Source organism: Delphinus delphis, chromosome 5 (assembly GCF_949987515.2).
Source record: "Delphinus delphis chromosome 5, mDelDel1.2, whole genome shotgun sequence".
Classification (NCBI taxonomy): domain Eukaryota; kingdom Metazoa; phylum Chordata; class Mammalia; order Artiodactyla; family Delphinidae; genus Delphinus; species Delphinus delphis.
The window spans coordinates 114,438,652-114,461,763 of NC_082687.1; positions in this window are offsets into that span (position 1 = coordinate 114,438,652).

A 23,112-nucleotide genomic window follows, 5' to 3' on the forward strand; every position below is an offset into this window, starting at 1 on the left:
TATTAAGAGAAGAGGGTTAGATTTTCTGACTATATTTGTGTATTTGTTTATATTCTTTTAACTTTATCGGTGTTGCTTCATATATATTTAAGATTATTTTAGAGGACATATAGATAGGAATTTTAATATATATCTTCCTTTAGACTCAAAATAAGATGGCATATGATTTATATTAGGTTATCTATAATCTTTATTGAAACATATATGTGTGTGCATGTATATGTGTGTGTTAGGTAATTATTAGTTACTGGGAAAATAAATTAATGAGCAGTTTTTCTATTTATCCAAATATGAGTTTTCTATGCTTAGAATTCCTCACACGAACTTTGCACTTTAAATTTTTAAGCTATTTTGAGTTGGGTATTTCTGTTATGTGGAGTTGAAAGCATTCTAAATTGAGTATTTGATTGTAGTATATTAGGACAAATATTAGATGATGCTTTTTATGTTTACAAGCAATGCAGATCTGAGATCAAGACACCAAAACGTGGCAAGGAGTGGATATCACTAAACCTTTGCCTTACAGAATCCATTATTGTTTGGGAGCAATAAAAAATGGTGTCTTTGGGGATAACAGGAAACTAAATACTTGGGATGGGTAATAATGGCCTCAAGCTGGGCACCAGACTTAGTGTAAATACCAACCTTCAGTATCTTAAGGGCAATTTAATGAAATTAGATGGAAAAGCCAGAATAGGAAAGAAAGACAACTGAGATAAATCAGTTCTTGGCAGGAAGAAAGTTTCAACTGATTAAATACTTAATATGGCAGATACCTTCTTACACATCCTGAAAAATCATTTGGGACCACGTTTGGTAGCAGGGAAGAGGCAAGGATTCATCAATCAAGTCATCAGGGGCTTAAACCATTATAATCTAGGTAATAAAATTTACTGGACACTTCTTTATTATCATTAGCTAGGTGAACTAAACATGTACGAGTGACAGAGGAAAACCACATAAACAACAAATGCAAATAAATTAGCTTAACCATAAAAACCCATGATGTCCATTAAAAATGTCTATACCAAATTTCAATAAAACTATTTTGAAATGGTAGGAAGTAAGAGGAAAGCATTTAAAGTAGAAGAAAAAGCATTTGTAGCATCAGCTCTCATTTGGGAAGTAGGTTGGTGTGTCTGAAGAACAGAAAGAAATTTTAAAGCCAGGAGGATGAAGGGGAAGAGAGGCGCTTGGTGTGAAATTACATTAGAGAGATTGTGGCCATGAATGCATAATACGGCAAGTTGTCGTAAATTTTAAATATGATCTAAAGAAGTAAAAAGCTATTAAACATTTAGATTTTGAAGTCAAATAATTCTATTTTTTTAATTAGAATGATACCTGGCTTTATCTTTATAAGAGATGAGAAACAAAAAAGAACAACAGGACAAATTAGTAGGCTCTTAAAATAATCTATATGTGTGGGAAATGGGATATCTTTACCTTGATGACTTTGACTAGCCTGATAACAGTGGAAACTTGTGGAAGCCACTGAGTTAGGAGTATATTTGGTGTTAGAACTAATGAGAATATGTGAACTGTGTGTGGTGATGGTATGCCTGAGAAATATCAAGATTTCTACATTTTTGACATTAACTACTGGACGATAAGGGCACAGTGGAGGATGGAGCGTCCTCTTTAAAATTTGTTAAAAATTTGGGGGACAGGAGGCCCCTTTAAGAATCAGATTAAAATTCTCAAATGCTTATATCTGAACATATTTATAAGACATATTCAGGTGTTTATGTCCTTGAAAACTGTCCATAGAACAAGAGTTCAATGAACCCAAGTATAGCAGGTTTGCTATTAATTAATAATACTGCTTTTGACGGATTTTTGGCTGTGTACATGGTTGCTCAGCTATGGATTTTATTTCTTAGCTACCCCCGTAGGTAGGGGCAGCTGTGCCACTAGTTATTGATCAATAGTACTTGAGTGAAAATGATGTGAACACCTACTGCTTTAAAATTATACAAATAAAGTTACTTTTGTCCCATGCTGTCCCCTCTCTTATTCCTATTTGAAACACAAACATAGCAGTGATCACATTTTGACTGTAGGTATGAATATAACAAACTAGGTTATAATGATGAAACAAAGAAATGGAATCTAGAGCACAGCCCATCTACTCCTCTGAGACTAGACTCTTATGTGAGAGACAAGCCACTAACTTAAGTCATTTTTTAATCACTTAGAAAAAAGCCTATATCTTAATACCTATTGAAATATATGAAAAATATTGAGTTTACATAGACTTTATAAGGAGAGATATTATAGCCTGAATCACATTTTCAAAGATCCCAGTATGATTAACTATAATTGTTCCTATTAATGCTTTGAAAATTATGTTGGAGGTGGAAATCCTTTAATATATAGATAATTTAAATCTATAAAATTCCTTATGGATTAGGAAGAAAACCAAAAACAACATGACAACAACAAAACACCAGCAACTAAAACTTCTTGAAATGGTAATCTTCTCTAATTTACCATAGCAATATGTAAATTAGCTCTGGTTTTCATGTTAGCAGATAAAAAATCAACAGACCGTCTTCTTCTGGACACAGATGCCTGCTTAATGAATTTGGAACTGGCATTGCCACAGGTGCACAGGGTCTAAGAATGTTTAATTGCTTGTTCTTGCAAAACCCTGGCACACTAACACCAATATGTTTTACTTGCATATGTCACTTAGAGGATCTTCCTCATTCAAGAAAGGTCCATACCTCTTCTACCTGCACATGTCAACATGTCATGAGAATAAGGTTGTTATGGGCTTTGAAAGTGGTAAAAGAGTTTGTCAGTTATTATAAGAAAACTACAAGACCAAAGCACAATATTGACTGGCTAACTCCAGGGGCTCAGCTTTTCACCACTTATTCTGTTTCTCATCCTACGAAAGTCTCATCTCTGAGATGTCTGTAAGAGCTATTGTTAAATTTAGTTCTTGGATATTGCTTCTTGATCAATGCTGACCAATAAATTGTGTATTGTTTTTATGAGTCTATTTTCCATATAATTCTGTATATTGCACTGTCTATTAAAGTTTATCAATAATGGAAATCATTATAAGCTTAAGCCTCAGAGCAACTTAAGACATATTTCCATATTTTCAAATGAAACTATAAATGTAATTTACTAAACTTCTAGCCTAACCTTAGTAACTAAGATAGACTGAAGAAGTGAAACTGAGAAATAAAAACAAGAAAATGGTATGGCTGCTGAAAGATAAGTTTTACTATTTACTGATTTATAATGATTTTCACAGAAGGATAATAATACTGGCATTCTGTGACACTAAAGTAGGATATAATATGGTGTTATACATGACTCTTTTTGAATTATGGTTTTCTCAGGGTATATGCCCAGTAGTGGGATTGCTGGGTCATATGGTAGTTCTATTTGTAGTTTTCTAAGGAACCTCCATACTGTTCTCCATAGTGGCTGTACCAATTCACATTCCCACCAGCAGTGCAAGAGTGTTCCCTTTTCTCCACACCCTCTCCAGCATTTATTGTTTCTAGGTTTTTTGATGATGGCCAGAAAACCATAATTCAAAAAGAGTCATGTACCAAAATGTTCATTGCAGCTCTATTTACAATAGCCCGGAGATGGAAACAACCTAAGTGTCCATCATCGGATGAATGGATAAAGAAGATGTGGCACATATATACAATGGAATATTACTCAGCCATAAAAAGAAACAAAATTGAGCTATTTGTAATGAGGTGGATAGACCTAGAGTCTGTCATACAGAGTGAAGTAAATCAGAAAGAGGAAGACAAATATCGTATGCTAACACATATATATGGAATTTAAGAAAAAAAATGTCATGAAGAACCTAGGGGTAAGACAGGAATAAAGACACAGACCTACTAGAGAATGAACTTGAGGATATGGGGAGGGGGAAGGGTAAGCTGTGACAAAGCGAGAGAGAGGCATGGACATATATACACTACCAAACGTAAGATAGATAGGAGTGGGAAGCAGCCGCATAGCACAGGGAGATCAGCTCGGTGCTTTGTGACCACCTGGAGGGGTGGGATAGGGAGGGTGGGAGGGAGGGAGACGCAAGAGGGAAGAGATATGGGAACATGTGTATATGTATGGCTGATTCGCTTTGTTATGGAGCAGAAACTAACACACCATTGTAAAGCAATTATATTGCAATAAAGATGTAAAAAATAAATAATATGGTGTTATACACACATTCAAGTATATATGCATGTGTACATAAATACACTATATGATATACATTATATAATATATATTATGATAAATAATATCCATTAAGTGAAATGTGTGGTCAGTAACACATACAACTAATCTGTTTAAATTTCTTAACCCTGTTAAAATCACATTCGATACTCTTCATAAAGCAGGTTATATCGCTTTTTACTTATATTTCTCTATTTGTTCTTTAATACTGATTTTTAAAACCTGGAATAATTATGGTATACCATATTTAACAGTATATGTTACTGATTTATGTTAAAATGTTTGTCTATTTTTGGTTGCTTTTTCTCATCTGTGATCTCAAAATCAGACTTTAACCCTGAAGCAGGTTTTTGTGCATAGGATTTATGAAAGATTCTAAATTTAAAAGAAATCTGAGCTACTCAGAAAGAAGTATTCCTAATTTTTTTCCTCTAGTACAAAATCAAACTTATTATAAGCTTTTATGAGAATTCACAGAGATAATGCATTCAAAAACAGTTAACAGAAGTCTAATATATTTCAGTAATAAGTAAAGCATTTTCCCTCATGTATTTTAAAATTCCATTGGAAACGACAGAAATAACATTTCAACTAGAAGTCTCTAAAGACAGTTATGGATTCTAATCAATTTCACTAAGGACAGGTGCATTTCTGAGGAAACACCAACCGTGCTATATGGTGTTTGCTACTGAAGGTCCCCATCAAAGCAGCAAAAGCAGTGAAGAGCATGATAAAAACTATGCAGAAAAAGATGAGAAAAAAATCTTTAAGAGAAACAGAAGTAGGAGAATAAGAGACTGATTCATCAGTTTCCTTCAAATAGCGTGTTAAGAAATGGTAGTGATCAAATGTATATTAAAATGATTAAGATTACAGAAGACCTAAACATGTTACATAATTCTGGAACCCTGAAAAGTGAAAAAAATATATATTAGTAGAAGTAACAAAAACAGAGGAAAACACCTATCAATATTTGTTTCTTTTTTGTTTCTATGGAACAAAAAGAGATTGAGGCAAAACAAAATAAATAAATCTGGATATAACAGGAAAGATAACATAAATGCCATCATCATGTGGTAAGATTTGGTAGGCAGTCCACTTTACAAAAACTGAGAGTTTCTGTCCAAGAAGAGATGTGTATAGTTATATCTTTAAATAATATACAGTAGGGATGGCCAGAGGATGCTATAATTTAAATAATGATTAAAGAACATCAGAATAAAGTTAAGATTATTTGTGGACAGTTTTGAAAAATTGAATTTATATGGCAACACTGAATGCTTATCTTTTCTTTTCTCAAACGAAGAAAAAGTAATTTGCCTGATACAATCTGGCTAAAACTTTCTTAAAACAACTCAAGAAAAGTAGTAGATAATTTAGTGTAAAAATTGGAATGTTACTGCCAAACGGAATTAGGTTATGGAGAAATAAGATAATTCTCCCACTGAGGGATTTTCATTTATGACAGATAAAATGTTAGTTGATAAACAAGAGAGCTTCCAATAAACCACAGATAAAGCATAATTAAATAAGCTGCTTTACAGTGTTTTAGTTTTGAAGGCTAAAGACACAACTGTGCTTCTTCCAAAATAGAAAGAGAAATTTATGTTTTAAAAAATGATGCATAGAGACTTCCCTGGTGGCACAGTGGTTAAGAATCCGCCTGCCAGTGCAGGAGACACGGGTTCGACCCCTGTTCTGGGAAGATCCCACATGCCACAGAACAGCTAAGCCTGTGCACCACAACTACTGAGCCTGTGTTCTAGAACCCACGAGCCACAACTACTGAACCCGCATGGCACAACTACTGAAGCCCGCGTGCCTAGAGCCTGTTCTCCACAACAAAGAGAGGCCACCGCAGTGAGAAGCCCGTGCATCGCAATGAAGAATAGCCCCCACATGCTGCAACTGGTGAAAGCCCGTGTGCAGCAATGAAGACCTAACACAGCCAAAAACAATTAATTAATTAATTTAAAATAAAAGATGCATGAGAGAGAGAGCAGCTTAAGTAAAAGCTGTTTGGGCTTCCCTGGTGGCGCAGTGGTTAAGAGTCCACCTGCCGATGCAGGGGACACGGGGTTCGTGCCCTGGTCCCGGAAGATCCCACATACCGCGGAGCGGCTGGGCCTGTGAGCCATGGCCGCTAAGCCTGCGCGTCCGGAGCCTGTGCTCCGCAACGGGAGAGGCCACAACGACAGTGAGATGCCCACGTACCACAAAAAAAAAAAAAACCTATTTGGCTCAGACACTGTAAATAGTAAAATTACCTAAAAATGGGGAGAATGGGGAGAATGGTGACAGCACATCCGAATGTTTATTTTTAAGAGTTCTCAGCACTCCTGGGAATTACTTTATCCCAGAGAACTAAAGATTTATGCTTACATAAAAACCTGCACACAAATGTTTACAGCAACTCTATTTTTACTAGCCAAAAACTGATGACAACTCAATGTCCTCTTGTGAGTGAATGATTAAACACATGGATGTGGTACATATATACCATGGAATACTACTCAACAATGAAAAGGAGAAAACCTATTGATATTCAAAATAACTCAGATGACTCTGGAGAATTATGCTGCATGAAAAACGTCAATAATGTGTGATCCCATTTATACAACATTCTTGAAATGACAAATTTATAGCAACCGAGAACAGATTGGTGGTTGTCAGAGGTTAAAGAGGTGGTGGAGGTGGGCAATGGGTGTGGTTATAAAAAGGCAACAGGAGGAATCCTTGTGGTGATGGAACTGTTCTGTATTTTAACTATCAATATCCATATTCTAGATGTGAAATATAGTACTATAGTTTTGCAAGATGTTACCATTGGCGGAAACTAGGTAAAGGGGTACTGTATTTATTTCTTACAACTGTAGATGAATCTATCATCACCACGTTAACAACAAAAAGGATATGAGGAACAGAAGATTTGGGGACATTTTTAGAATTCAGAATAGTGCCTGTAAGAGAAGAAGTAAGAGGGAGAATGTTTCATAAAGAATTTTGAAATACATAAAAAACTACCATACTATTAAGAAGATTCCCAAGCAATGCCTGAAGCCAAGATAAAGTGTGGTTTTGGATTTCTATGATTTATTTTAGTATTCTAACTAAAGAATTGAGTTCAACAAACATCGGGCATATGATGTACTATTATTATTGTCTAACATTTTTCTTTTCAAAATTTGTTTAACTTTTACATCCAGTCCCCATCCTTAATCACCATCAGCACCCTATCTTTTGTGTTTAATGTATTTTCTTTGAATACACTGTTGATCTGATTATTTAATTCTGTATGCATGCACATACACACCCCCAACATATATACATACATACACATATATACACACAATATATTGATATATGTATTTAAACATCTTATAAATAATTGCTGTAAATTTACTTCCTGTTTATTTTTCACTCAGAATTATATTTTTAATATCTGCTTTTATTTTTATATGAAGAAATGTTTCTTCCTTCTGATTACTACATAATATCTTGTCAGAAGTATACATAAACATTACTTCACCATAATCTGCAACAATCAGACAGGTTACTGCCAACTCTTTGCTTATAAAATATGACGATAAACATTCTTATTCCCCTGTGCAATATTTTTCTGGAATTGATTATATGATTTTACACTTTTAAAATATGCCTTCATACACGGAGCTGAAAATGTGAATTTTAAAATAAGGTAATATAACACAAAAAGCAAATATGAATAAGAAAAATGTTAGCATAACTAAAGCCAAAGTGATGAGAAAATTGTAAGATAGTGGAATAGACTAGTATTTTTATAGCATAATTTTACAAAGGATAACAGGAATAAACAGATGGTGGTAACTTGCAGATAAAATCATACAGGTTGAAGAAAAATACAGGGGAAAATGTTTAAGGATACATATTTCATATATACATGAAAGCAATTGAAATGTGTTGAAAGACTTAAGAATACTGAAAGACTAGGTCAAACAGATTTATAAAAATAGTCATTAAAACAAAAAATTTTTGTTCTGCAATTCTACATATAATCTATATGCAAATGATTCCTAAATTACTCCTGAATCCCAGACATACCAGATATCAGTAAGAGAGGGTGTTTAAAAGATGGCACATGTAATTTAGCTGGAAAAGAAGGAGAGTGAGGAGAGGTAGGGATGATGGGAATACATAAATTAGAAGTATGGATTGTACTTAAGTATTGCCAAAGTCAAATAATAGTTGTTTTCAGTGTTTCAGTAAGAATCCTAAAAGGATGAAATATTGAGCTCCAAAGTGGAAATACTAAGTTCAAGAGTGGATAATCCAAATTCAGATATGAACAAGGAAGTTTGTAAGGAGGCCCATTGGAGATGGTTCTTGGAGTGCAGGAACAATAAATTAAGTGGCTTTGATATTGGATAGATAGTCTATGCTGTTATTTAAGTCACTCTAGATGACAGTAGGCCATAGGATTAGAAAGAAAGATTCAGTTCCAAAGTTTTCATTGAAGGTAGGTAAGTTTTAAAGAAATGGGTCAATAATAACAGTAAGGAAACAGTGATACAAACAAAATTGCATCTGTCTCAGAGAAGTAGTCTATCTCAAGAAGATAGGTTAGTAATGATCTGATATTTTCACTGAGAAGAAAGAGGACACCAGCTCCTGACCCTGATGTATGTGAGTGAGATACTGGAAAATAACCATCCTCACCTTGAGAATTCAAGGTGAGGAAAAGTCAAGAGGGATGGGCGATATTTCAGTTAAGGTATGTATTTGAAAAGAACATTCATAGAGGAATTGAGGGTATAGAAGAGTTTTATAATTACTCAAGACAAAGTCAAACAAAAGAGAGAAGTCCATGATTGGGGAGAGGAAGGAAGACTGTCAGATAAGAGAAGAAGAAGCACAAAGCAGAATGGTCATAAAAGTACCAAAGGTAATTTGGAAGAGGTGTCAGTGATAATTTAGAACAGGAAAGTGAAACATAGTGGGCTTGGAATGACCTTTTTTTGTAGACTGGTGGGTATTTGTGCTTCATAGTATGTAAATAAATTCTATAAGGATGATCTTGGAATGTGGGATTAGGTGTTCCTTTTCACTTGGTCCACTGTGGCAGGCACTGATGATGACAGGCACACGCAAGAGATGGTCACTAAGAACTCTGAGGTTTAAACGCTCAACTCTGGACTTGGAGAGGGAGCAAGTAGGAATATTGGTGTCTGAAATACATGAATGAATGGCAGAGGCAGAGTAGAGTGTACTTTTTTTTGAGAAGCGTACATAGAGCATGATAGCTTAGGCTGATGGTTTAATATGACAGTGAATTTGGTTTAACAGCAAGACTCAACACAAATGCTATGTATCAATGTGTCCTGATTCTAGTTTGCATACAAATGACCTTAGAATTTTATCTAATGATTCTGATTCAGTAGATCAGGGATAGGGCTCATGATACTGCAATTCCAACAAGTTCCTGACTGACCTCAAATCTTCTGATCCATGGACCACACTTTGAGTAACAAAAGCCTGCGTGGTTTATGACGCTCAGGTGTAATTTCTAAAGAAGAGCAGTCAGAAGCACCAAAAGTTTGAGAATGCCTTCTTTATTTTGAGTGGTCTCACTATTATATTGTACAGACAGTTAAGTAAAAAAAAGGAGGAAGGCAGTTGCACCACGTAGACGTCAAGGGGATTATACTGCAGGACATAACTAGTAGTAGTTATGGTAGGGAGGGAAGTATGGTTGGCTATAAGATAGGAGGAGTATTTTGAGTGAAGCTATAGGTCATGCATTACAGGTGGGTAAAAAGCCTTAAAAGAGTTGTCAGTACCTCTAAATATTTGATTATCTTGATCACTATCAACTAGATTTGCAACATAACCTATAAATACTACACAGGTATTTTTCTTCACTCTTTTTGTCTTTTCTAAAAAAAATCCTTCATTTTCTCCCATTGATCTAGTGCTACTTTGGGAATTCAAACATGTTTATTTTATACTCTTTAGGTAAATATTTTCTTTTTGTTATAAACTACATTTTAATTAAAACATACCAAATTTGGGATCTTTATATGATATTATCGTTCTTATCTAAGTTTTTTACCAAATTTGGATTACCGTCTTTTACTTTTCTTAAAAATCTTATGTTTCGTATTTAATATACTTTTCATTTCTTTCAAAATAATTTGTACACTTTCTAGATAGAGCAGGACTTCTAAACTATGACAGCACATGGGAATTACCCGAGGAGATGTGAAAATAAATAAATGAATATAAAAGACCGATGCCCTGCCCCCATCTCAGATATTGATTTAACTGATAGGCTCAGTGCTGGCAGGTGTTAAAATCTCCTTCAATAGTTTTAACGTGAAGAAGAGATGAGAAGCATGAAAATGAAATATCTCATAGAGATGTACTGCTCCCTCTTCCTCTACACATTTTATGTGAACTCCAGAGTCATCTCTGGGCTTTGATCAGCACCATGGCAATGTTTCAGTAAAGACATGGCTGCAGATAGCACAGCATGCAGTAATGCTTCTCAAGAATGGGCAACTGCACAAAAGGCAATCAGCAACAACACTGAGCGCTTTAGGTGGTCGATAACTATCATAAAATCCTTTTTGAAGAAATATGTAATAGCTTAGTCACTTGGTCCAAATAACTTGAGTGCTAAATCACAGACAGCTGTGTCCATTATCTTTCCCATTGTTTCATTCATGAATACACACAGTGATAAACTACTGTAAATAAAATTAATCACATATGCTTATGCACATAATAGGAGCCTGCTGAATGTTGCACTGTTTTGAATCTATGGATCTGCTGAAACAGCCTTTGTGGGTAAACATTCACAGATGGGCACATTTTCTCTATTAAAAACACCTGCAAAAGGTTGTTGGAAAAGTTTCAAAAAACCTTGAATGATTTCAAAATTTATTTTACACCACCTGGTGATTGATGGCTTTTGCAGTTTTTTTCTTAGGAAACCATGTACTAAAACATTATGATTAGCTCACTGATGCCATCAGAGGAACCAGGTAAGGTGAATATTCTGTTTCTATCTTTCCTTCACTCCTTTACATATTAATTTTTTCCTTTCTTCACTTAGTCATGACTTACTTACTATATAGAAAGATCTCTGTAGATAAATGAACAAAGTGCAAGTAATTCTGTTCCAATTATATTTCATTTATATCACCCATCCTGATGAACAGAATTAAGTAACGCAGAAACTTGAACAATTATTTTACCTATTTTATTTATTGATCACTTGAAACAATCTTTTCCCTAGGCTTAGCATTGTCGCTTAGATTTTCAGTCACTACTTAGATTTTCAGATATTTCCATTCCTGAATTAATAAAAAAGACGAAAGGGAGCCTCCTCAACTTATTTCCATTTACTCTTTCTTCACTACACTTACTCTACCCTGATCCTATCATATATCCTTAAATTTACTATTGACTCATGTATGGATTTTGAAAACAAGTTATATTTAACCCTGTATAGAGAGGAGGCCTCAACAAATTCTGAACTTCCAAAATTGCTATGGCTACTGCCAAGTACAAAAATAAAACAGGACCAGCGGCATATTAATGAGATGATAAACCCTCTCTTCAAATGTATTTTTATTTTATAAGTAAAGCTGTACTTCTGCTGTGCCGGAACAAAGCCATATGTGTTTAATACATGTTTTTCATTTTTCTTCTCTCTCTCTCTGAAACTTTTGACAAAACAAAGAAAGAAATATTGTTGTGTTGTCTGTGTTTTATTGAATCTGTTTTGTATTCTAATATCCTCCTTGAACATATGTCAGTTTAAGAGAGATTATGACACATCCCTAAATCTCTGAAGTATATACCTTTGGGATGGGGGGAATTCATGAATAAATATTACTGAAAGGTAATGTGTTTAACTTCATTCTTGTTTGATGAATACAAATTGTAGTTCACCTTCCATCAGGAATAATATAAAGGACAAATGAAAGTTTTATTTTATTATGTGCTTAGCATAAAGCTTTGGGCTATTAAATGTCAATTACATCACAAATTTGTAATTGTGATCCTCAAAGTAAACAAAAATATGCTATTAAATTTTATAGCTATAATCACAATCTAAATACTCATAATGAAGTAAATGTTAAAAAGCTACACTAAGGTGAGCAGTACTACAAGAATAACTTCCTGTGATTTAGGAAGTAGAGCAACAATTTTCAAAAATAAATACCTAAGGTATTTTTACTTGAATTTAAAATATATTTTCTCAAATGGTAACTATCTTCTTAGCCTTTTTCTCAAATGTCTACAATAATCTCATAGACTAAGAATCCTATGAATTAAGATACACAGTTTTAGTTACAAGTCTTTTATTTCTACACATGGATTACATATCATTTAAATACATTAAATTACAAAGATGATAAGCCCACTTAAAATCTATGTTAACTGCTATTTTTCACAATGTGATAAACCAGATGATTATCAACCACAAGGTTCCAAGGTCTTCTAGAACATGCTTTCCAAAGATAGGGGAAAAGAAAAAAAGAAAAGCAACAGTAGGAAAATGTACTCTAAAACAGAAGTGAAAATAACTATTGCCTAGTTCCAAGGACTTTATATAATTTAATCCTAAGCAACAACTCTATGGAATTAGTATTCTATATAATTTTCATTGTTATGATGAGGACACTAAGCCATAGAGATGTTAATTGTGTTGCCCCAAGTTGTACAGCTAGCAAGCTGCCAGGTCAGGGATCCATGCCTGGCAGTCTGGTGACAGATCCAAGGCATTTTCCAGGAGGATAGAAATACCTCACTATAAAATATTGAGCCATTTTCAGATATGACTCATGTGGGAGTCATAATTTTTTTGGTAAATAAATTATAATATTCCTGAAGCTCTCAAAATAAGATCAGGATGTTTATAGGTAAATTACTGAGGTCTAATTCTCTAGAATTAAAAATTTTATTGATAGACTCCAGTGGATATCAACTCAGTCATTTGGGTTCAAACATTAGTTTTTCATTCATTCATTCATTTAAGACATTTTTATTGAGGCAACATTGGTTTATAATACTATACTATTTTCCTGTGTACAACATTATATTTCTTCTTCTGTACACCCTACAGTGTGCTCACCACCAGAAGTTGAGTTTCCATATATCACCATAGAGATGATCCCCCTTTATCCATTCCACCCTTCCCCAAACCCCATCCCCTCTGCATACCACTATTCTGTTCCCTGTATCTGTTTTGTTTGGTTTGATTAATTCATTTGTTTTTCTTGTTTTTTATATTCCAAATATGAGTAAAATCATATGGTATATGTCTTTCTCTGCCTGACTTATTAGCTCACTTAGCATAATACCTTCAAGGTCCATCCAGTTGGCAAGATTTCATCTTTTTTTTTTTTTTTTTTTTTTGCTGTACATGGGCCTCTCACTGATGTGGCCTCTCTTGTTGCAGAGCACAGGCTCCAGATGTGCAGGCTCAGTAGTTGTGGCGCACGGGCCTAGTTGCTCCGCGGCATGTGGGATCTTCCCAGACCAGGGCTCGAATCCGTGTCCCCTGCATCGGCAGGCAGACTCTCAACCACTGTGCCACCAGGGAAGCCCCTTATTAGCGCTTTTTATCTTCTTTCTTAATGAGTCTAGCTAAACATCTGTCAATTTTGTTTATCTTTTCAAAGAACCAGTTCTTAGTTTTCACTGATCTTTTCTATTGTCTTTTTAGTCTCTATTTATTTCGCTTCTGATCTTTATTATACATATACTTCCTTCTACTGACATTGGGCTTCATTTGTTCTTACCTTTTCAAGTTCCTTTACGCGTAGGCTAGGTGCTTTATTTGAATTCTCTTCTTGTTTCTTGAGGTAGGCCCATATTGCTATAAACTTCCTTCTTAGTACTGTTTTGTTTTGTTTTGTTTTTGCACCCAGTATATTTTAGTAGGTTGTGTTTCATTTTCATTTGTATTCAGGTAATTTTTTATTTCTCCTTTGATTTATACATTGACATAATAAAAGTTGTTCAGCAGCATACTATTGTGTCTCCACATATTTGATTTTTCCAGGTTTCCTCTTACAGTTTATTTCTAGTTTCATACCACTGTAGTTGGAAAAGATGCATTAAGACCATGAAGTGTATATGAAAATTGAAGGGGTATATGGAATGGGATTTTTGCTTGAATCAATGATTTAAAAATAGTTTACAAAAAAATTGTGTGTAAAATTTAAGAAAACTTTACCTTTGAGTTTCAGATGTATGTTTGTCATTGGATATGAGGCTTGGTGTAAAAAACACTGAGTTCTTCCTTATTATATTTTTGTTTGCTGGAAGATTCAGGTCATAATGCTTTGCAAATTTTTAAAAGTTTGAAGGCCAAAAACATTACAAGCATAGTCCTCGGATTGCTATGTAAAACAGAGTATCTCCATTTTGGGGTGTAAAGAGACATAACTTGGTATTTACCACTGATGGTAACTTTAAAATTAAAAAAAACATGAATCTTATTTGTGAACTGTATGTTTTCTAGTACTGAGAAAAACAGATATACCCCAAGAGATTAAATATAATAAGGGAAATATCAAAATTAACATTTCCATGGTGATATTTAAAATAAATACTAAAATATGTGAGTGTAGCATTGGCTAAATTATTTTAAATACCAAGGGTAATGTTAGCACATTTATTCCTCTCATGAAAAGATGAGTTTATATTTAGATTTGTAGAATTTCCTGCTATACACATGTAAAACTATTCTGAAGAAATTAATCAAAACTATTAAAACAGTTTTACTTGTTTTAGACTTTTTTTTTAAGTCACACAACGTATTTAAGAGCCAATACTACAGAAGGAAAGGAAAATTGACAATTTACAGTAATAATATGCTTGGTTCTAATTAAAATTCCATAATTTCTTTCTAAATTAAAATTTCCCATTATATTTAATCTCATTAAAAATAAACTTTACCTCATTTAAAGAGCCTGAAATTTTAGTTTTGATATAATTTTGATAAAAATGATACATGTTGAGCAGAGCTCAGCTACATTTTCCCAGACACTTAAAACTTTTTTTAACATATATTATTTTCATTGTCTTTCCAACTCTTGGTTACTGTCAATCAGGAGTCCATATGTGAGTCTGTACATAAACCATAATCATAAGGTCACTTTGAAAGTTGGAAAATAGAAAACTTGTTCCTCAGTTTAATTCATATTTTCTATTTTTTTCTGCAATATAGATAAACATTAAAATGTAATTACTTACAAGTGTAAATATGTTGCACTTGCCAGTTTTGGCTCAGATACATTCTTCAATTACATTTGTAACAGTTCCACAAGTTTAGTTTGGATATCCACATTTCCTTGAAGTACCCCAGGTGCTTTTTAGTAAATTGGCACCATCATTTTCTGGAATTTCTTGGAAAACCTGATTTTCTTAGTCTGATTAGTACTTCTCATCACTTATCCAGAGTGACTGGCTAAAGAGTGGGCAATAAGCCTGTTTTGTTGAATGAAACATGAGGAGAAATTAACTGCAGATCTTGAGAAAGAATCTTCTTTCACATTCTGCAGAAGCTACATGGAAAGTGCTAGCATCAGAGGCTGCTGCCAGTAATTTTGCCACCATATGGAAAGCCAGCCTCAGAATATAGAACATATAGTACAAGACAACAGGTTACACAAGAAGAGAGTCTTTTTTTGATACTGTCAAATCTAGATCAACATTAAGTTGACCTAGTATGTGAGCTTTTCAGTTATCTAGTCAATATAGGACAATTATAGTTTTCTTTTACTTACAACTAAAAAATTCTCCCATTTGTAACTAAAAGCCAACTTTTTCTAAATTCTCTTTTTACATTGTGACATAATTGAAATAATATCTGTACAGAAAATGTGTAACCTTAGGAAGCTGATCATAGGTGGAGATAAATGTTTAAATTCTTTCATTCACCATTTTTTATGGAGGTTAAGTTTATACATAAAAAAATCTTATAAAATTGTTTTACTTCTCTTGGTTAATCTATTAATTCCTTGGAAGTGCTAGTGTTCATACATTTCATACAGAGCAAATCAAATAATAAATATCATATTCAAGATCCTAACTGTTAAAAGAAATCATGTGTATTGAATAGGAGCTTTAGAGGGGTTAAAAATTAATTGATCATGGCATTTATTTACAACTTACCTTTTCAGCATTACAATAAAAAATAATCTAAACTGAAGAAGTGATTCTTTTGTATCATATTAGTGCATAAGCAGTTTTGCATCATAAAATCACAGTAACACGTTGCCTTCTAAAGCCTGTACTTGAAATCTTAAATTTTGTACACTGTGAAATTGTAACGCATATTAAAGACTATTAGATTCATGTGTACTGCTCTTTGAATTTGGTTAAACTTGTAGAGTCCTCTGCCTTCCCCTACATTTCTGTATTTTATTACATATTTCTGCACATTTCTGGTAATTATTTGAAAGCATGAATAGGTCCTACCTATCTGTCCTAGATTTCAAAAACTCATCACTTATTAAGGAAAACTGGGCTAAAATCACCATTTTTGTCTATTTGCAAAGATGAAGTACATTCTTTAAACTAAAAGAGTATTAGGATTAAATTTTATTGTAATAAGTATTAATTTACATAAAAATAAATGTACTTGAAAGAGCAGCTCTATTTGTATCTCCCAAACCCAACCTTTTTCTAATCTTCACTCAGTTGGTTTCATGTTGTGGATGTAACAAAACATATTTTAATTGCTTGAATTCTCTATTGGGAAGGCATGAACCTATTTGCGAAGCAGAACTAGGGACACAGATGTAGAGAACAAATGTATGGACACCAAGGAGGGAAAAAGGGGGTGCGATGAATTGGGAGACTGGGATTGACATATATACACTACTATGTATAAAATAGATAAATAATGAGAACCTGCTGTATAGCACAGGGAACTCTACTCAGTGCTCTGTGGTGACCTAAATGGGAAGGAAATCCAAAAAAAAGGGGATATAAGTATACATATAGCTGATTCGCTTCGCTGTACAGCAGAAACTAACACAACATTGTAAAGCAACTATACTCCAATAAAAATAAATAATATACTTCATCTTATTAAAATAATAAATGGTAAAATATTTACATCTGTTTTCAATAAAAGAACTAAAAGCCTGGATATTATAATTATTTCACTACCAGGAATTTCACTCCTAAAATCTGAATTGCCTAAGTTGTATGTAAATGCTAATATCAATAACACTTTTAAGTGGAGCACTGAGGAGTATATCATATAATTGACAAATTATGTAAGTAATATGACTTGCTCTAAGTACAGCAAAAACTTTTTAAAGATAATTTATTCATTTAATACAATTTGAGCAATATACATATTGTATAAACTATCTATCTGAATATACACACTTTCTTCTTAAAAATATAAACTTGAACATAATTTTATATTAAAATGGTATATTTAGAATTGATTCCAAAATCACTTATTTGGATAGCAATGCCTTTTTTTTTTTTTTCAGTTGCAAAATCCATTGATTTGGAGTCCAACCACCTGCTACAGCAGATGAGCACCTCTTCCTCTCTGAAAAGAGAATGCCTCAATCTGTGTCTTTCTGGCTATCTTCTCTCCCACTGCTATTATCTATTCTTTCTCTTCAATATGTAATCAGATTCACACAATTGCATTCTTCTCATTTTAAAAATATGTCCTCAAATCTCATCATTCCAAATATCAGTAGCAACAACAACAGCAGCACCAGCAGCAGCAATGACAGCAAAACTCTGTGTATCGCACTTCTTCCTCCTATTCCCAATCTGAAGTAATCCTTCCTTCACAACCAATGTTCTCAAAATATTTGCCTATTTTTATTGTTTTGATCTGTCATCTATATGACTTGCAATTGACCACACTGCTTTCTGTCTCAATGATCAGAACAGTCCTACTGCTGAATCAAACCATGGCCCCTGTGTCACTAAAACCAACCTTCATTCTACCCCAGAGTGTTGCTCCTTCCCCTTCCATTCTTGAACTCCCACTTGCTCGGTCTTCTCTTTCACAATATTCTCATGATTTTCTTTCTACCTCACTGAACCCCCATTCATAGTCTCCTTTGCAGACTTGTTTTCAACTGAAATACTATTGTAAGTTGAGTCACTCCAGGTTTGGACCTAGGAAGACTTCTCAATCTATATTCTCTCTCTGGAAGAACTTACCCATATCCTTGGTTTCAAAATCCACTTACAGACAGAAAACTTACAAATGTATAATGCGGTTTCGGATCTCTCCTGAGAGCTCCTGATGGAAAATGCCTGTTTTTTTTGTTTTTTTGTGTTTTTTTTTTTTTGGGTACGCGGGCCTCTCACTGTTGTGGCCTCTCCCGTTGTGGGGCACAGGCTTCGGACGGGCAGGCTCAGCGGCCATGGCTCACGGGCCCAGCCGCTCCGCGGCATGTGGGATCTTCCCGGACCGTGGCACGAACCCGTGTTCCCTGCCTCGGCAGGCGGACTCTCAACCACTACGCCACCAGGGAAGCCCGAAAATGCCTGTTTGGTATCTTTATTTGAATGTCTGTAAAACATTTCACACTCAACATTCTAAAGCATAACAAGAAAGTTTACATTCCCCTATGAAAACATCTTGTACTGTTACCCATTAATAAAAGACATTTCCAATTATTCTGTTACACAAGATAGAAACAGGAGATATTATTTGAACCTTTCTCTCCTTCTCTAGTCCTGCCAAAATCAATCTCAGCATCAAACCCTATTGGTATGACCTAAACTATATCTATGAAATCTAACCATCGCTCTTGATAATATCTTCTCTTCCCTACCCACCACCGCCTTTCCCTGCCTCTCCCTAACCACACACACAAAGTATTTCAAGTTACAAGTTACCATCATGTATCTTCTGGAATATTAGTTAGTTATTCCCCCAAATCCATTTTTCCTTTTCTACTTTATTCCCCATTTCTGCATTGGGAATTCTAAAGTGAAGTGTGATGATGAGACCAAGCCCTTTATTAAAACATTTAAATGGCTATTCAGTTCTCTTAGACATAAACAAAAACCTTTAATATTTGCGTCATGAAATGCTGTGTGATTTGACCTCTACTTGTCCCCAGCAACTTCTGACAATGTGATACCATGATCAACACTAATGCTTTAAATACACTTACTGATTATACTATACATTCAGAAAAAAGGAATAAATCATAACTACATCTAGATGATTTTTCATTATGTAATCGCACATATACAAATGCAATGTTCTTGAGAAACAGAATTGTTGAAAAAAATTTCTAGGCCCAAATGGAGTTGCTCCTGCCTGGGGTGCCACATCAACAAAGTGAACTTTCCTGTTCCTGTAAATGCTCCTCTTAACCAGAAACATAATATATCCAGTCAATCCCCAAACACCAAGCCCACTCTAGACTCTATACTTATTTCCCTGTTCCTTGAGCTTTCTAAAACACGTCAGATATGCAACCCCAGCCAAAAACCATGCCCTTTCTCTGCACTGCTGCTTCTAACACTCTGTAAAAGTTGCTCTTGCCCAAACACCCCTCAGGAAGAGTACTCCACTGCTTGTGAGGCACTGCACTCTTCCAATCCATGGATTGTTTTCCCTTGAATAACGGACGTCAAACTCATTATCAAATTGTTTTATTTTTGTCATCTGAAGGAACATCAAGCACCAAAAAATTTCTCATACTTTCTCCCAGTCACCACCTGCCCCTCCTAAAAAGTAACCACGCTGATTGTTAACACAAGAGATTAGTTTTCTCCATGTTTGAAATATATGTAAATGACATATATTTTGTCTCTGGCATATATCATTCAAGATGAGATTCATGTATGTTTTGTGAAACAAAAGTTTATTTTCTTTGTAGACTGTGGATGGGTATTTGGATTGCTTTGATATTATCACAAATAATAACATAACTAGCATTCTTGTACATGTATTTTGGTGCACATATCCAGGGGGTTATGTTATTTATACAAGTAGGAGTGAAATTTTGGGGATAGAGTATATTTACACAGTTATCTTCATATATGTTGAAAAGTTGTATTCCAAAGTGGTTTTACTAATTCTCCTATCTATTGGAAGTGCACAAGAACTTCCACTGTTCAACTCGTAAGTATTTTTAGAATTTTTAATTTTAGTCGTCCAGTAGGATGTGCAGAAATATCTTAGTGTAGTTTCAATTTGCACCCTCTTAATCAGCAAGGATGTAGGACAGCTATTAATATGCCTATTAATGATTTGCATATTTTTTTAATACATGGCTGTTATGAGGTTAGGGAACTTCTGTTTTGTTTCTGATTTGCTAAAAGTTTTGGTCATAATGGGTATGAAATGTACAAAGTGCTTTTCTAGCATCTACTGAGGTAATCATATATGGTTTCTTCTTTATTTTGTTAATATGATGAATATATTTATTGACTTTTTTTTTTTTTTTTTGGCCACGGGGCATGTGGGATCTTAGTTCCCCGACCAGGGATCTAACCCACGCCCCCTACATTGGAAGCGCGGAGTCTTAACCACTGGACCACCAGGGAAGTCCCTATCTATTGACTTTTAAATTTTAAATGTTAAACCAACCCAAAATTCCTGGGTACATCTTTGGATTCAGTTCACTATTATTCTGCTTATAATTTTTACCTCAATGATTATGAGAACAATTGGGCTGAAATGTTCCTTTTTTTGTGGTATTTTGAGCAGGTTGTAGAATTGAGTTTATTCTGCAATCATCATGCCCCGTATGCTTTTTTTTCCATCTTTTTTTCTCTCTTCACATCATTACCTGTGTATTTTATGTTGATTTGTCTCACCAGTCACAAATTTTCTCACTAAATAATTCCACTGCTCTACTGAATTTTTAATTTCAATTGATTTATTTTGCTGGACTAACTTTTCCATTGAGTGTTTTTGTTTTTCTTTTCTGGTGGTAGTGGTTAGCAATCCACTGACTCTTCATTCTCCCTTCTATTGATCCGAAATGTTTGCAAAATTCTCCATTCTCCATTTTAACACCTATTTTCTTTCTTTTTTTTTTTTTTTGTATTGGAGTATAATTGCTTTACAATGTTGTGTTAGTTTCTGCTGTACAACAAAGTGAATCAGCTATATGTATACATATATCCCCTCCCTCTTGGACGTCCCTCCCACCACCACCCCCATTCCCAAACATCTAGGTCTGAATAAATCAAGCACGGTTATTTTAAAATCCATGTATGGTAACTTCATTATCTTATTATCTTTCAACTTTCTTCTCCTCTCCCCCCAATCCTCTACCTCTTCCTCCTCCTCCTTCTCCTCCCTTTGTATTTGACCCTTTCCATTAACATGATTTATGATTTTTTATTAAAAGCTGGCTATTTGGTATGGAAAGCTGTGGAGATAATTTAAATTCTTTCCAATGGTACCTTCCTCCAAAGATTTAATTTTGCTCTCTAACATGCTATTAAAGTACATGCAGACTAGTTTATGGATTGGGGCCCATTTGAAGCTAGATTTCAGCCTTTGTGAAGATTGGTTTGTTGCTTGTTCCACCTTAAAAGGAAGTCTGGGATGTGATGTTTACCAATATTTCTCAACTGGTGAACCTTAAAATCCAATTTTTGATTATTCTTAGCTACCACTTTTGCAAAGTTTTTAGTCCCTTGGCTCTGTTCACTAAACACTGATGCAAAATGTTGGGCTTACTTTAGTGTTCTTTTCTTATTGCCAAAAACTCTACCCCTCAAGTCCTAGTTGCTTTGACATCCCTAAACCCCAAGTTTTGTAGCCAGTCATCTCACGTAAAACTTCCCAAGTTTCCACCCAGGTTCCCAGCCCTTCAGACTCAGATTTCTATTCTGTTTTTTTTATCATTTTGGAGATGCAGTGGGTAAGAACTGGCAAATATTTCAAGGGAGAGAACTCTAAAACTGGCAATGCTTATCTTAGTGCAGGTGCATGTCCCTTTTCTCCAGGATCCTGGCCTCTCCAGTCCTGGTTGCCTTATGGTTCTCTAACACCTGCACATAGACTGTGTATGTGTCGACACACAAGTCTGAGTATATGTTTTGTACAGCTTTTCTACGTGTTTTCCATAGGGATTGTTCTGAATTAATCTGAACAGTTTGTATTAGAGTTCTCCAGAGAGAGCCAGAAAGATATATACATACATATATATATGGAGAGTGAGAGAGAGAGAGATTTGTTATAGGAATTGTATCACAGGGTTATGGAGTCCTAGAGATTCCACAACATGCCCTTTGTAAGCTAGAGAACCAGAAAACGCAGGGGTGTAATTCAGAGTCCAAAGGCCTGAGAACTGGGAGGTGATAATTTAAGTTCCAGTCCAAAATCAGGAAAACCAGGAGCACGACTGTCTGAGGGCAGAAGATGGCTGTCTCAGCTCCAGCAGAGCGAGAGTAAATTCACCCTTCCTCTGCCTTTTTGTTCTATTCAGGCCCTCAACTGGATTAAATGATACCCGATTGCATTGAGAAGGCAATCTGCTATACTCAGTCTACTGATTCAAATGTGAATTTCTTCCAGAGACACCATCACAGACATACCCAGAAATAATGTTTTACCAGCTTTCTGTTCATTCCTTAGCACAGCCAAGTTGACACATAAAATTAACCATCATACAGTCACTGCTGAAAGACTGACCCCTACTCATAAAAATAACATTTCTTCCACCATGACTGTTCTATGAATTGTTCTGCTGCCATGGAATGTTCTCTTTCCATTCTAGTTCTTCCTACTGCCTCATCTAGTGAACCACTTCTTTTCTTCTTTAATATTTATCTTATTCAATTTATTCCCTGTACTGTGTACAGGGGCATTCAATTTATTCCCTGTACTGTGTATCTGAAAATTACATGCTGCTTCTCTATTATTTTAAT